This window comes from Macrobrachium nipponense, chromosome 6 (genome assembly GCF_015104395.2).
Source record: "Macrobrachium nipponense isolate FS-2020 chromosome 6, ASM1510439v2, whole genome shotgun sequence".
In the NCBI taxonomy this organism is placed as follows: Eukaryota; Metazoa; Arthropoda; class Malacostraca; order Decapoda; family Palaemonidae; genus Macrobrachium; species Macrobrachium nipponense.
Window position 1 is genome coordinate 119,376,783 of NC_061108.1, and position 10,000 is coordinate 119,386,782.

General features: G+C 36.8%; 1 protein-coding gene across 3 annotated transcripts in view; it reads left to right on the forward strand.

Moving 5' to 3' along the window:
* Positions 1 to 10,000, forward strand: part of LOC135216061 (mechanosensory protein 2-like) — a 459,704-nt gene that overhangs the window by 26,380 nt on the left and 423,324 nt on the right. The window lies entirely within an intron of this gene.

The window sequence follows — 10,000 nt, forward strand, 5'->3', positions numbered from 1 at the left end:
GGCATCTCTCCTTGTCATTCTCGACGTCTTTGGCATTTTTATGTAGCTTTTGCAGTTTGTCACTAATTTTTTTGTTTTCTGACTTGTAACATTCTATTAGTATCTGGAATTAAACACTCTTGCTACTGAATAGCGCTGATTGATTTGTACATACTCCGTCTGACATATCTGTGCCATATTTGTTTTATCTTCAAGATGTATTCGATATTCGCAGTTTCTCTGTTGTCTCTCAGTCATTCTTGCAGACTTTCTTATTTCCATCATTCTTGAATTAGATCATCAGACATTTTGCTTTCACCCCTTTAAGAGTCTTCTGATTTCTTTCATTTCATTCTAGAAACTTCTTCCTGATTTGTTGCCATTTTTCAGTCAATTGCGTCTTCCGTCATTCTTGCAGAGTGTAGCACCTTTATGTCTTTCTTGCAACTTTTCTCTTATATGCATCATTCTTAAAGCATCAGGTCTCATCGTTTCACTCTTATAGCTAAGCATTCTTCTCTTATTCATGCAGCCTCACTTCTGTAATTCTTGGTGAGATTTTTTATTTTCAGTCCCTTGTCAATTGCTTCCACAGAAGCCTTTCGTTACCTTCATTCATTCTTGAAACTTTTTGTATCATTCTATCATCCTTACATATTTCATGGCATCATTCTATTATCCTTACATATTTCATGGCCTTTCATTCACCTTTGCATTTTCGCCTCGATTTTTTTTTCTTTTTTTTTTAATCCTTGGTAAGCTACAGTTTGTGCGTTTCACTTCCTTCGTCAGCGCTTGTATCAATAACTTACTAAAGTGCTGTGACGTCGCTCTGTTTAGTGACAGATGCCCTTTATTTCTACAACGCCGGCGTGAACAGTCTCCCTGAGCGGTGATATTTAAAGCATTCCGAAACAACACTAGAAACCTGTCTATATATGGAATTATATATCTGTCTGGCTAATATGTTCACCACAGGTTATCATTGTTTACGAAGATTTCCGTTCAATAGTTTTCTCATAAAAAACAATAGAAAATAATAATTTCAAGAAATTACCCCTTATAAAACTAACTCGGTGTCCCAACACCTGGCATTCGAAAAAAATAATTACAAGTCACTGCCCTTCAATGCCCACAATGCCCAAGGCACAGCTTCCCTTGAAAGCAACGCAGAAGAAAGACTCTGACCTTTCCCACCACGTCAGAAAACCGAAGACCTTCCGTGGGAAGGCTCATCATTTTCCGGCGCCATTTTGTTTCCGTGATGCGGCCTTCGCAGGTCAGCACGCTTCATAATAAATAAACCTGCAGTGGGATGCATTAAAGAATGTGACAAACGATAATAACGTCTTTTAATTATACATGTTATAAATTCGTCGCCTGTTCTTTCCTCTGGTTTTGTGTTGTGTTCGTTTTCCGTTTCTCTGTTTCTTGCGCTCCTTTCATTGAAAAACAAAGATGCATTGTTTGCGCCTCGCCTATCATTTTGCATTCATTTTTTGACTGCAATATAACTTCCCTTGTGTAATCTCCTTATCTTATTCACAAAACGAAATGAATTGTGTTTGACCGTTCTGCTAAATGGCCTTCATAATAAAAATGTGTCAAAGACTTATTTCAGAATTCTGTGCTCTACTCTTTGTCCTTTACTGAGAGAAAAAAAAATTTCGTTAAATCGTTCATTATAATTCACGACTTTCTACATTTAATACAAAAACTGGGGTGAATCAGGGGCGGCATTTCCAACAATTCTGTAGAAATTATTTTCTCACATTTAACTCAGAAAAACATATCAAAAGAGGATTTACTTCTTACACTTTTATTCTTGTTTATGGTTTACAAGAAAATGTCTCCATTTATGAAATGGCAAACCAGTTTTCAACAAATGGTATAGTTACATTGTTAATGAGACGCAGACAAAGGCAGCGTATTCCTTTTCTGAATGTGGTCAGTACTAGAGACTGATTCGGACTGGTTTAACCAGTCTGACTGTCTTATAAACACACACACACACACACACACCCAAACAAAACTATTTATACAATTCAGTTCTTTCATGATCGACTGGGGTCTGAAAAACTAATACTAAATTCTAAATTTGCACCAGGCTTTCAGCTCTCTTTCAATGTTTTGCCAAAAAATAGTTCCCTGCAAACTGACACAATTATTATAAATGGAATTACTTGTGTAACACTTACATATGGAATACTAAAGTGAAAGTACGTATTCATCCATATACCTATATGGTAATAAGACCTTATATGCCAGCAAGGACTGGCATTTATTAGGCATAGCCCAACCAAGCACTGCCCAGAAGCAACATTGCTTGACTGTTAATCGAGAGAGTGGCTGTATAACTCGCCTTAGGCATACTGTCAGGTTAAGATTGACATACCTAAAGACTGGAGAAGAGATCTAATATGCCCAATCTATAAGAAAGGTGACAAGACAAATTGCAGCAATTATAGAGGAATATCCCTAATGTCACATGCTTTTAAAGTATATGAAAGAATACTTGAAACTAGATTGAGAGGATATGTTGAACCAAAGCTGGGTGAATGGCAAAACGGTTTTCGACCAGGAAGAGGGACAACTGATATGATTTTCTCCCTCAAGATGATATTTGAGAAGAGCTGGGAATGGGACAGGGATAGATATATTGCTTTTATAGATCTAGAAAAGGCTTTTGATAGAGTACCAAGAATGAAAATATGGGATGCCCTAAAAGACCCTTACTATGGAATCCCTGAGAAACTTATAAGAGCAATTTATAACACCTATCAAAACATCAGATCCAGAGTAAAAACAAATCAAGAGAATGAAGACTGGTTTGAAATAAAATCAGGAGTAAGACAGGGCAGCGTCCTTTCGCCACTTCTTTTTATATTGTTCTTAGATAAATGTATGAGGGAACTAGGTGAGGATGAAGCTGCAGATATGACCATCAACCTTATGTATGCAGATGACCATGCAATGATAGCCCTCAGCGCAGAATCTCTCCAAGAAAACGTCAACAACTGGAACGCGATCTTAACAGCTAATGGAATGCGGATCAACAAGAATAAGACAGAGATCATGCACTTATCACGAACACCAAGTAACGTAGATGTAGAATTAGAAGGTCAGACATTGAAACAGTGTAGAAATTTCAAATACTTAGGAGTAGAGTTTAGTGACCAAAACGATTCAAAACTGGAAACAACTACCCGAATACAGAAATTCAGTAACAACCTGTATCTGCTCTACCCACTAATGAAAGACAGAAATATACCTCGCAAAGTGAAAACCATAATATACCTCTCTATTTTAAGACAATATTGACTTATGGCCATGAATCATGGACATTAACATCAAGAACTAGAAGCCAACTTCAAGCAGCTGAAATGAAAGCCCTAAGACTCATAAAAGGTGTAACAAGACTAGATAGGCTACGAAATGAAGACATTAGAAGAGAACTGGGAGTGGAGGGGATACTAGATTTTGTGGAGAGAGGACAGCTTAGATGGTTTGGACACACCAAAAGAATGGAGGAGGAGCGATATCCTATAAGGCTTTTGGAATGGACACCGGAAGGAAGGAGACCGGTAGGAAGACCAAAAATGAGATGGCTACAAAACATAGAGAGAGGAGTAGAGAGGAGAGGCTCTAGTTTGCGGGAAGTTGATGAGATGAGGCTCTATGATGATCGCCAAGAATGGAGACTGTTCCTGAAGCAGGACGACTGACAGGCCTGGAGGCCTACCTGGCGTCTGGTGAGAAAGGTGAGAAATATATATATATATATATATATATATATATATATATATATATATATATATATATATGTGTGTGTGTGTGTGTGTGTGTGTGTGTGTGTGTGTGTGTGTGTGTATATAGGATATGCCTAAATACTTACATACATACCTAGCTAGTCAGAAACTGACATCCGTAACTAATGGCGAACTGATATACGTGAATGAGATATATCGATTGAGGTATATGGATGGCAAGTCCGCGTACTTCAAAGAGAATCTAAGATACTACATCCAACAAAGATTATGAAAAAATTCTCATGTGATTGAAATATGAGATTACGAGTTAAACGAGGAAATCGAGATATTCATCGGCGAAGGATGGGCCAGGCGGCCAAATTCTTTTCACCTGCCCAGACTGATGGAAACGAGTAATCACTCAATTATGACGTCATTAAAAAGCGGATGGAAGAATATTCTTAGTCTTTAATATATATAATTGGCAACAATGCAACTTTTCAAGACAATGTGGCAAAAAAAGTATCCTTAGTCATTTGCCCTTTTAGTTTTCAGTCGATCTATTCTGTCTAGCCACTTGTCACCCCGAAAGCGAATGGGTACCATCCTCGGCTGTCGTCATGAAAAAGGACTTGGAGTTAACAACCTCATTAGTACTTAGAGCCTTTGCTGATTTAACGCGTTATATTCAGTCGAAAAATCAACCATTCTAGGGATGACGTGAATATCTCATGATATAGTTGGTGTTAACGCCGATGTTCTTTCCCCTGCCTCTATCTATTCGAATTTCCTTCGGCCTAGGCAAGATACGAACACCAGGATGCTCGTCTCAGTGCTACAGTAAATTTTTTTCCCAAGTTCGAGTCAGTACAATGATTCTTTAACCTCACTGGCCTCTGTAGTATAAGGCCCTACCTATCTGTAGTAGATTCACATCACCCGTGCATTTGATGTCTAGGCCAGTCCCTTAGGACGCTCCTGATTGGCTGTTAATAAGCCAATCACAGGGATGGAAACTCTCAGTCTCTCGAGAGAGTTCCCATAGGCAGGATGTATGCTCCATCTCTCCTGAGGGATAATTTTGAAAGACGTATTCTTCAGGAGAAGTGGAAGGTACATCCTTCCTATGTGAACTCTCTCGAGAGAGACTAAGAGTTTCCAGCCCTGTCATTGGCTTATCAATAGCCAATCAGGAGCGTCGTAAGGGACTGGCCTAGACGTCAAATGCGTGGTTGATGTGAATCTACCATAGTTCAGGAGGCACTTCATCAACACTCGGTTGACTGATTCCTGCCATAAGACTGTGTCACTACTGCCGAGTTCGTTGACGTCGGTGTTTCATCGACATAAAACGTCAAGACACTTCTAAAACAACAAACTTTTGCGATCTTTCATGCAAATTAACTCCAAGAGTATACAACATAGTTGGTGTTTTATTCAGGACTGCTGCTCGTACCTGCAGTCTATAAAAAATGTATTCAGCAGGAAAGCTGTTTGGCCACTAGTGCTGGCATACTTCACACATACACACAAACACACACACACACACACACACACACACACACACACACATATATATATAATATATATATATATATATATATATATATATATATATATATATATGTATATAATATGTATATATATATGTATATATATATATATATATATATATATATATATATATATATATATATATATATATATATATATATAACAAATAAGGAGGTTTAGATAGCCCGTCGTATTTTTCTTCATACTACGGGGTAATAGCAATCGGTCACATGATACATAGAATATCGACATCATCGATTCTGGGGTTAAAATAGAAAATCATGTCACCGATAGATAGGGTAAAATTTAATGTTAAAATATCAAAATGGCAAGTAGTAAAGAACTGAGTTATCATTACACACACACACACACACACACACACACACACATATATATATATATATATATATATATATATATATATATATATATATATATATATATATATACATATATATATATATATATATATACATATACATATATACACACATATATATTTATATATATGTGTATATATATATATATATATATATATATATATATATATATATATATATATATATATATATATATATATATATATATATATATAAATGAACCCGGCCACAGACTTCAGACACCATCCATTTAAGCCAGTCATTTTCGCTTAATATCCTATCCACTTCACAAATTTCAAGGACTGACAGAAACTGCGACAAATATTCGGATATGCCGAAAGGGAAAGTCGCCCCCCGGCAGAAGGCGAGGAGGCAGATGAGCCAGAAGCACCAGCGGCGAAGACTGACACAGCTGGGAATGTAAGTCAAAAAAGCTGATGCTATAAACGCCGCATTTCAAATTATGCAAACTTGATGTCGTTGAGCGCCGAGACTGAAGGATGGGATAGAACGCTCTCTGGGTGCTTATGAGAGAGAGAGAGAGAGAGAGAGAGAGAGAGAGAGAGAGAGATAGAAATTAGGTCAGTTGTTACAGCAATAGGGGAGAGAGACTAACATTAATGTCATCTTTGGTTATAATGTTTGTGAAATTTGCAACGACCAATAAAGAACAACGAAAACAATAACAACAATATCATTTGTATATGAATGATCTCATAGTGATGAGAATATCCCAACAATTTTAAGGCAAGGCAACAGACCTTTCACTATCTCCATCCAAGAACAAAATACGATTCGACAGCAGAGCTTTGCGATTCTTGCCAAGCGAGACTAATGCTTGGAAGCAAAGAAAGACACAAGCCATACAACCCAAGGCCAAACAAAGAACCTTGAGGCTGTAGAGACAGACAGAGGCAGAAATAAAGCTTGGTTCCTCCCCATAAACATACATGATTCATTGGCCTGAGGCGGCGCTTCCAATTCCTTAATGGGAGTATGACAAGAAACTTACTGTCCTCCAAAGGACGCAGCCAGACTTTTGTTTATTGTTGTCCCCTAATGGGAGAACTACCAGCATTTTCATAAAGAGAGAGATTTCCGTTCATTTTTGCCGGTTGAATGTCTCGTTTCTTTCTTAAAAGTCGGTTTTGATACAGAAACGGTTATTTTTGCCAAAGAGCGAAAATTCCTCGAGATACTTGAATCGCAATAGTTATTTATTTTGTGGTATTTTGATGGTCTGTTGATGTTAGCTATGTGTGCTACACTTCGTAAAGTTCAGCCTTGAATAGAATCATGAGACCATCGTCAAATATTTATATCCTACTTCGATATGTTTTTTTTTATGTGTGTGTGTTGTGTGTGTGTGTGTATTCTCTGGTTTCAAGAAAGGTCAGTATCACAGCAAGTAATACATTATTCATCAATCAGGTGAGAGTGAACCTGTATCGATAAAACACTGTACCTTTTTATTAATCATCAGGGAATCACCAATAATTTTACATTGCCTGCCTCTTTTTGTATTACCAATTTGTTCTCAGAATTCGAAGTACCTTTTCGAGTTCCTATTCATCCTCTGAGAAAAGGCTGCGCAAAAGTTTCCCTAAGAAAACTGGTCTAAAAGTTTTCCTGCCTACTGAACAAACGTGCGTGAAGTTTCTTTATTTATGTGTATGGCTTCTGTCAGTTAAAACTGGACCTGCGTCTGCTGCGTTTACTGATACTTTTAGTGAAGCTAAGACTTAGCCGCCTTGATTGATGTCTGCATTGACTATATTTTGTGATCCCAAAAGCGCCTATTTAACATTCGAAAGAATAGGTGGTAGCCTGCGTTCACGGACTTCGAAACAAGACTCCAAGTTCTGTGTATTAACCAAACTGGAAAGGAGACGAAACGTCTCGCAACTCATTTGGAACTCTGTTTGCCTGTCATCCTGTCAAGGAAGGCAATGCTTCTCTGTCTACCTTTTTCTTGTTGAGAGGAATGGAGTCCATTTTCATTACAAGTAGTGACACGGACGAAAATCGAAGTTTTTTAACGTAAGGCTACTTGTGTATTTTACAACATCGATTTCCTAACCGCTTGGTTTTCTTTTCTCTCACTGACAAGAAAGGAATAGCGTTTATGGTTAACTGCATGACGACGACGACGACAACAACAACAACAACAACAACAACAACAACAACAATAATAATAATAATAATAATAATAATAATAATAATAATAATAATAATAATAATAATAATAATAATAATAATAATAATAATGACTGAGAAATAGAATGAACTCAGGTTAAAACTGTAAAAAATAGTGCTGACATTAATCGAAAGTTTACTCACCACTCATAGATGATAATAATAATAATAATAATAATAATAATAATAATAATAATTAATAATAATAATAATAATAATAATAATAATAATGGCACTTTTTCAACGAAGTTTTCTGAAAGATGGCGGTCGTCTTTTAAAATGATCTTGAATATGATGATAATAATCATAATAATAACAGGATGGCCGAAACCCTTTTGCTCTTTCAAATATTTCTTACCATTTGAACTTTCATAATTACAGCAGCCAATGCCTTTTAGACTCCATTGAACATTAAGCCTTTGTAGATGCCGCGTGGGCTAAAATAATTAAGATAATGCTCCTTTAAGCTATAATTGAGATCATTTCATACAATATGTGGCCTGGGAGACTCTGCCTAAATGTGGAAATATGATTATCCCACGCGGAATTTAATCATTGCTGGTATGGAGAGCCCATGGACAAAACGTGTGAAATAATAATGATGATAATAATAATAATAATTCTCGAACGCCCTCGTTTTATATATATTTTTTATATATGTTTAAAGTGACATCATTGAGGACTTCACAGTTTTAGCGATTCGCCAGATTATGATGATGATGATGATAATAATAATGATAATAATAATAATAATTATCATTATTATTATTATTATTATTATTATTATAACCACTGACCAGAAGAAGGAGAAGAATAAGGTTAATAATGAAGGAAGAGCGGACGCTTAGAATCAATACATACTTTCGCCTCTTTGAAATTTACCAGTGATCTCTGATTCTTTCCACTCCGAAGGAGTTGGCTCTCCCGTGTTATGAAAAAACTAACATCCACTTGGTAAAAAAAAAAAAAAAAATGCTCCTTGCTCGGCTTTCATTTTGGGGTAATTCTTATTACTGGGATTCCAATGTTCTATGTTCTTCATACTTTTATTTTTTGATGGTCTTACGAACTCGCTTGATTTTCTGCGCACGGCGTTTGCGCAGATCTGGCGAAGATGGTGCCCGAGCATGATTCCTCCTGAAATCCGCAGGTGAATCTGCTCCACCTGTTTGTTATATTTTAATCCTTCTCTGAGCCTCCATTTACAATGACAACATTACAATAATGGCTTCTTTTAAATGGTAATTTCCCAAAGGAAATTTTGGAGAATATTTAAATGTCATTCCTGGTACTTAAGGCCTTAAAGGGGAATCTCATGCTAATTATGCATCGTTCCAATGGCTCATCTCACCAGGTAATTTAATAGTATTCAAAGCTTTTTCCAGGGCATTTTGTGTCCGTTATCGGTAGCTCAACATTCACTCCATTTATAGTGGCCTTCATGTTCCTGTACTGAACACTAACTGTTTCCCTTCTCTTTATCAGCCGTTCAGCCTTTCCCATTTCTACTTACTTCTCAACCTTTTCGTCTCATTGAGAATCGTCTTGAATATCGCCTTTTCAACCCATGGTGATAAGAGCACATCTGCACCAAGATTCCGTAATTTGGACATTTTAATACGTCTAGAAATATTTTTCTGTCTATTTATCTAATAATCTTTTCCTCAGACAAATTCTGCAATTCTATATGATAACACCGCAATTAAACCTCTAATTTCCGTTATTATTTCACGTGTCCGAATTACCTCGAAATTTCCTCATAGATTACTAAGTCGAAATTGCTATTTGAATTTACGAGTTTTCTTTTCAGCTATAAGCTTTTCATTTCAGTTACTGCCGTTACTTCTTACAGCAGCTTGGCATATATTCTCATGTCTGGCTGGCCACTTGTTCGATTTCCCTCCAAGACAAGACATCGCAAAAAGCAATTTTTCTATTCAGTGCCCCTTCATTTTTACATTGTATTTGCTCTATCTTAGTTTAGTACCATCCTGAACACCGCCATCTCGCGCATTTTCCATGGGGTGATCAGCATCCGTAGGGTGTTTGCTACTTTTCATTTTTCGTTCTTTTCTACTCCCAAACTTTGGAATTCTCCCCCCGTCTCCTTTTTCCTGTGTTTCCCAATTCCTATTGGATTCC